Genomic DNA, 7,886 nt, shown 5'->3' with positions numbered 1-7,886 from the left:
AGGGGAAAGAGTCTGGGAGAGGAAGGAAGGAAGGAAGGAAGTCATGAGCCTGTGAGCCAGAGAACCAGAGGACAAGGGACTGAAAGGGAAAAATAAAAATTGCCAAGAAAACAGGCCATTTAATTCTGCAATTGAAACTAACTAAAATGAGATTTATGGCCCTTCTGGGAATGTTTAACAATTCTAAGCTCCACTCTCTTTGAAATATTACGAGACCAGCACAGGGCAAGTGCTGTCCCTCCTCCATTACAGCCCTCAACGGGAACCATCCATTTTCCAGCAGCAGCCCCGCAGGGCCAGGCCAGAGAAACTTCTTGTCCTGTGGTTTATAGTGAATTGTGACACTACCTTATATTTGTGTAGCCAGTTCCTCTCCATCATCTCGACTGGGATGAGAGCTAGCACAATGACACTCAAGCGAGGATGTGAATTGGCCAGAACAAAATAGGAGGAATGTTGGGCCAAAAAAGCCAGACACAAACAGTATATTCTGTATAATGTCAGTTATACAAGGTACAAAAAGGGCAGGGAAGTGTGTGGAGAATCTCTGGAAGGGGTCTCTTGGGTTGGGTTCTGTTACTCTGTCTGAGTACAGGGCACCTAGGTATGCTGACTCTGTGAAAGTTCATCACACACATTCATGGATTATGCTGTACATATGTTATATTTCATTAAGTCTACGATTTAAAAAGAGGAGGAATGAGATGGAGGGAAAGAAAAGTCAGCTCTGAAAAGGGAAGGTGAAAATCAGGGGAGAGAATCCAAAGAAGAGATAGCTTGGAAGTCATTCAGCGATCCATACACCTGGGGGAACAGCTAGTCCCACCAAAGAGAGATTGAACATGAAGACTCCTAGCACCCAGGGCACCCTGTGCTGTTTACGAGCCTTTGCCTCTGCTCACCATGTCTGCTGATGTGTCACTCCACCCATACTCCCCTGCTCGGCTGGTACCCACCCACGTTGGGCAGCCCCTCCTCTGAAGACCCTCAACAGTCTCCCACCAACCCCCCCCCCCCCCCGCCCCAACCAAGTCTGGGCCTAAATGTCCCTTCTCTGTGCTCTCACAATTTCCCATGTGAAATGTGGTTCTTAAGAGCATGGACTATGACAAATTCATAGACAAAAAAAAAAGTAGAACAGTAGTTTCCAGGAGCTGAAGGGAGAGGGGAATGAGGAGTTTTTGTTTAATGGGTACAGAATTTCAGTCAGATGATGAAAAAGTTCTGGAGAGAGATAGTGAGGATGTTTGCCCTGCAGTGTGAATGTGCTTAATATGGCTGAACGGAATACTTAAAAATGGTTAAAAATAGAGGATAGTCTTTTCAACAAATGGTATTGGGAAAACTGGATATCCATATGCAAAAGGATGAAGTTGGAGCCTCACTTACACCATGTACAAAAATTAACTCAAAATGGATCAGAGACCTAAGTGAAAAAACAAACTATAAAACACTTAGAAGAAAACATATGGAGAAAACTTCATGACATCGGATTTGGCAATGATTTCTTAAATACGAAACCAAAAGCACAAGCAACAGAAGTAAAAATAGATAAATTGGACTACATCAAAATTTAAAACTTTAATTTTACATCAAAGGACGCAATTAACAGAGTAAAAAGGCAAGCTACAGAATGGGAGAAAATATTCACAAATCATATATTTGATAAAAGGCATTAAAGAAAAACCAAAACAGAGGCCACAGTCTGAATATACCCCTAGACCCAACAGTCAGAGTCACATAACCAAAACTTACCACTGGTCTGATTTTCTCGTTATACTGACTCCACCCTTAAGACTTAAGCTTTCTTCAGATCAGTATGATCTTATAGCTTCCCGGCCAATCAGCTACAAACAAGGACGCTTTTTTTTATACAATTTTATTTTTAAGTAATCTCTATACCCAACTTGGGAGCTCGAACCCACAATTCCAAGGTCAAGAGTCACATGCTCTCCCAACTGAGCCAGCCAGGCAACCACAAAACAAGCCAGTTTATGCAATGAAAAGAAATGTTAAGATTCTAGTAATCAGTCACAATAGAAAATAAGGTGTTCCCTCATTCATGCTTTATAAACTGAGCTGTAACTGCTGAAAGCAAGCTTCCAACCACTTTGGGTTTGAAGTCTCCCTGTTTTTAAGCAGTTTTTTCTTGCTCAATAAAATATTCATACCAAGTAAAGCTTTCTGAATGTTTCTTTTGAGAGGAGTAAATATCCAGAATAGTTAAAGAACTTCTACAACTCAGTAACAACAACAACAAAAAAACTAACTCAAAAATAAGCAAAGAGGGGCGTTTGGGTGGCTCAGTCAGTTGGGCAGCCAACTTTGGCTCAAATCATGGTCTCACGGTTTGAACCTCACTCTGGCTCTGTGCTGACAGCTCAGAGTCTGGAACCTGCTTCAGATTCTATGTCTCCCTCTCTCTCCACCCTCTCCCGTTCCTGCTGTGTGTGTCGCTCTTTCAAAAATAAATAAACATTAAAAAAAATTTCTTTAAATAAGCCAAGAACTTGAATAGAGAGTTCTCCAAAAAGATATACAAATGGCCAAAAAGCACATGAAAACACGCTCAACATTACTAATCATTAGAGAAATGCAAATTGAAATTACAGTGAGTTACCTCCTCCCACCCATTAGAATGGCTACTATTAAAAAAACAACAACAGGGGTTCCTGGGTGGTTCAGTCAGTTAAGCATCTGACTTCAACTCAGGTCAAGATCTCACGGTCCGTGAGTTCGAGTCCCGAGTCAGGCTCTGTGCTGACAGCTCGGAGCCTGGAGCCTGCTTCGGATTCTGTGTCTCCCTCTCTCTCTGCCCCTCCCTAGCTCACACTCGCTCTCTGTGTCAAAAATAAATAAACTTTTAAAAAAATAAATAAATAAATAATGAAAAAATAAAAAAACAACAACAGTAAATAATAAGTGTTGGCAAGGATGTGGAGAATTTGGAATCCTACTGTTGGTGGAAATGTAAAATGCTGCAGCAGCTATATAATAGTATGGTGATTCCTCAAAAATTAAAACTAGAATTACCATATGATCCAGCAATTCCACTTCTGGGTATACCCCCAAAAGAATTGAAAGTAGGGTCTCAAAGAGATATTTGTCCACTCCTGTTCATAGCAGCACAATAACCAGGTGGAAGCAATCCAGGTGTCCATCAACAGATGAGTGGATAAATAAAATGTGGTCTATAGAGTTGATCCTTGAATAACACGGGTTTGAACTCATATGTGCATTTTCTACTGTACAGTAATATCAATGTGTTTTCTCTTCCCTATGATTTTCTTAATAACATTTTCTTTTCTCTAGCTTACTTTGTTGTAAGAACACAACGTACAGTACATATACAAAAACACATGTTAATTGACTATGTTATCAGTAAGGCTTCCAGTCAACAATAGTAGTAATAATATGTAGACTTTTGACTGTGCAGAAGTGCCCTGAACTCCTGTGTTGTTCAAGACTCAACTGTACATACAATGGAGTACGACTCAACCTTAAAAACGGAAGGAAATTACATGTGCAACAACATGGATGAAGCGTGAGGACATTACGCTAAGTGAAATAAACCAGTGAGTCCATTTATACGAGGTACCCAGAGTAGTCGAATTTTTAGAAACAGAAAGTAGATTGGTAATTTTCAGGGGTTGGGGGAAGAGGGCGAATTGGGCGGTTGTTCAGTAGGTACAGAGTTTCAGTTTTACAAGGTGAAAAGTTTTCTGGAGATAGGTTGCACAACAATGTAAGCATACTTATCACCATGGAAAGTACACTTAAAAATGGTGAAGATGGTAAATTTTATATTATTTATATTTTACTCTGATTTTTTAAAAATCAAAAGTATAAAAAACTGAAATGTGAAAATTTCAAAATAAGTAAAAGAAAAAGACTCTTCAGTTTTTTTTAAAACGGGTGGTTAAATGGTAAATTCTATGTTGTGTATATTTTACCCCAATTTAAAAATATATATGAACTGTGACCTTAGAAAGGCATGGGTTTGCATCCTGTCTTTGCCATTTACTAGCTGTGTGACCTTAGAGAAGTCACGTGATTTCAGATCCCCATTCTGTAAAGTGGGGATAATAGTACTTTCCTCAGAGGGCTATACTGAGGATTAAGTGAGATTATATATACAAAATATCTAGCTAGCATTTCTACTGTATGAATATTTATCTCTTATTTGATAGCCTTCTTTACAGTGTATTATATTTCCTGGAGTGTCCAGTTTGTCAACCACCCTGACACCCATACCCCAACACACGCATGCACTTTGATGTGATCTCTTGAGGACAAAGACTACATGTGATCTACCTTGGTTACCTCAGTCCCCCGTGGTCAGGCCAGTGTCTGGCACATAGTAGGAGCTCATTAAATGTTTGAAGTGAAGTTTAGCAGGAGTGTTTGACAACACAGGAAAGGAAAGTTTCTCAACATTAATTTGGACAAACAGAACAGGCTGGTCGAGTAATTTTAAGACCAAAAAAGAATCCTCACAAGTCTGGGTTAAAGTATGTCCTCCTAAAACAGGGGTATCTAGGGGATGGCTTCAGGATCTCTGTCGGCCCCTTGTTTCCATGGCAGGCCTGGAAAAAGTGTGGTTATTCATTGATAATAATTAGTAACTCATTATTGGACATTGACTGAACATTCATCATAGACTCATTTGCAGGGTCTCTCCCTCTGACATTCCATTAAGAAAATATCTCATTAAAAAACCCGGTTCTCAGGCTGGTAAGAGCACTTTTCTGCTTGTCCTCTCAGAGATTGATCTCTCTCTCCTGACTGCGTCACCCCTCCTTTCCACCCACGGGTCCTGGCTACAGCTTGTGGGCTGCTTAAACCCTCGGCCTCTCAAGCTGACGAGCCGGCCTTGTTGGAACAGTCATCCTTCCCTTGTGACCATCTCCCGCCCTGTGCTTTTAGGCCTTTTTAGAAGCCTGGACCTTGGGTGAGACCACAGCACCCTGACATTGTGCATCCTGACTCCTTTGTCCTGGTCAGAAGATGTCCTAGAGGGTTGTGTCCCTGACCTCTCTCTTTTTCATTTTCTACTTTCCTCTTATAACTTAGCTCTCTAACTGGCTTCACTACAGGGCCTCAGGCTCTAGCTCACTAAAAAATAAATAAATAAATAAATTTTTGGCTTGTTAAAACTAAAATCCAGAACTGACCTTAGATGATACCATTTTCTTCCTTAGCAATGGTCTTCACATTACTGAACACTTCAAGTTTACATTTAAAGCCCAGTGTCAAAAGCCAGGATGCCCTCATATCCTCCCTTGTGGGATCACCCTTCTGTTAATAGTTACATTTACATGACTCAAAAGCTCATCCCACATATGGTGGGAAACCCAAGACCTTCCCCAACAAGTAGATCTGAGGTTTTGGGGACGATCAGGTGGGATTCTGAGAAGTCTTAGGGATGAGAACTCAAATCCAGTCTCCAGGGAAGCATTTGAATCTCTTTGGCACTTTGTTTTCTCCCCACCCTGTGCCTGCACAAAGAGGATGCAGCCTCTTTTTCCCTTGACTCTCTGAGGCTAGCATAAACACAAAGATGCAGCAGGTTTATTGAAGGCTTTACTGACTATGGAGGAGGGTTGCATTATGCAGCTAAGGGAGAACACCACAAACAGCAAATGACCTGAATGGAATAAATAATAAAAGCCTGTGTCATTCTGTCTCAAGGAACTCCTCACTGGCTGGGGATTTCCCCCACTTCCCCCCTTCCCCCCCCCCCCCCGCCTCCCCATCGCTATGTTGCTACCTCACCTCTCTCTGGAGCTGTGGTTTAATCAAAATATATTTGGTCTCTGTTCCTGGTTCCTGGCACAGAGCTTCTGAAACTCTTGGGATTTCCCAAGGGGTGACAGGACTGTCTTTTGTTATTCATAAAGAGCTTCTTTTGACAACACTTGGATTTATGGTAAAGAGTGACTCAGGATGGGGCCCCTAGGTAGCTTCTGGCTGGGACCTGTCACCAAAAAGACCCAACACCTGATTAGAAGGTGGGAACTTACAACCACCACCCTAACCTCCAAGGAGTAGGGAGCTGGAGATTGAGATATAATAAAGTCTCCAACAATAGCATTTGGAGAGCTTCTGGGTTGGTGAACCCATTGATGTTCTGGGAAGGTAGTGCACCTGGACAGGGAATGGAAGCTCTGTGTGCCTTACCCCCATATACCTTGCTCAGTTGGCCGTTTCTGAGTGATACCTCTTATAATAAGACCATAAACATAAGTAAAGTGTTCTCCTGTGTTCTGTGTGTCATTCTAGCAAGTTATCAAACCCAAGAGGAATTGTGGGAACCCCAAATTTGAAGTGAGCTGGGCAGAAGCATGGATCATCTGGGGATTCCATTTATGGCTTGCATCTGAAGTGGGGGCAGTCTTAGAAGAATAAGCCCTTACTTAACACGTGAGGTCTATGCTAACTCCGGGAGTGTCAGAATTAAACGATTGGACACGCTTGGGAGAAACAGACAGGAGTCCTTCTGTGATGCACATTGCTCTGTTGGTGGGGGGGGGGAGGTTTGGGGGGGGATCTGCACAATGTAGATCTTAGAGGAGTCAAGATCCTGTCTCATGTTACAGAAGCCCCAAAGGCCATATTGCTAGGTGGGATGTGGGTACCATGGTCCAACTCAGCCAATCAGCTCTTTAAGCCAATGATTTTATCTTTGGAGCAAGTGCTACAAAAAAAGCAGGGAATGTTTACAAGAGGAACACCCATGCCTGAGCAGCAGGGCCCACAGCATCTACTCGTCTACCGTCAACTGCTAACAAGCTGTTGCTTGGTGTAACCCTGGCTGAGCTACTGGATATCCAGCTTCCAGCCTGTTTTTCCAGTTCTCCAACTTTTCCTGGAATGGGTTTCACTTAAAATATGTCAACAAATTCTTTGGTACCCCTCTCTTCAAGAGCTGGGGCTTAATTCCCCTCCCACTGAGGCTGAGCTAGGTTTTATGACTTACTTCTCATGGATAGAATATGATGGAAGTGACAATGTGTGACTTGTAAGACTTGGTCATAAAAAGCATCGCAGCTTTCTGCTCACACTCTCTTAGAACACTCGTTCTGGAAGAGGCTAGCTACCATAGGGACACTGAGGCAGCCTTATGGAGAGACCCTTATGCAAAGGAGAAGAGCCTCCTGCTAAGAGCCAACGAAGTATTGAGGTTTCCTGCCAACATTCAAGTGAGTGAGCCAATTTGGAAATAGCTCCTTCAGCTCTAGTCAAACTTAGATGACTGAAGCCCCTCGCCCCCGACATCTTGACTGTAATGCACTAAGAGGCCCCACACCTGAACCACCCAACTAAGCTGCTCTTGAATGAGTGACTCCAGAAGCCGTGAGATAATAAATTGTGCATTGTTTTTAGCGTCTAACTTTTGGAATCATTTTGTTATGTAGCATAAATAGCTAGTGCACTTCTAGATTCTGTGAGCCACCAAAATACCTTCCAGTAAATTATTTTTCTGTGTCACTTAGCTGGGGTTCATTTCTGTTGTTTGCAACCAAGAGCACTGGATGGCACCACTTCTTCAAATCTTCTCCCTCTATCCCCAAGCCACAGCCCCAGCCTCTTGCCCCTGCTCCTTTATCAGGCAGGATAGTTCAGGCTCAGCTTTCTCATGACATCACCGGCATATCCAGGTTATGTCCCGAATGCTTCGCTTTCACACTCAAGCAGGCTGCCCAGGTATCTTCCCAGTTGTAAAATCAGCCCCACACCTCCCTGAGAAGGCACAAGCAGTTGCCTGCAGACTGCTGTGGCATTAAATTACCTGTAGTCCAACCCTCCCCAATACCTTGCCATCTGTCTTCCACACTCATCACTGCCTCGCTGCTCCCTGGGGGTTCCCATACTCTCCTCCTCAT

The sequence above is a fragment of the Felis catus genome, chromosome C2, assembly GCF_018350175.1.
Source record: "Felis catus isolate Fca126 chromosome C2, F.catus_Fca126_mat1.0, whole genome shotgun sequence".
NCBI lineage: Eukaryota > Metazoa > Chordata > Mammalia > Carnivora > Felidae > Felis > Felis catus.
Note: the sequence above shows the minus strand (reverse complement) of the source record.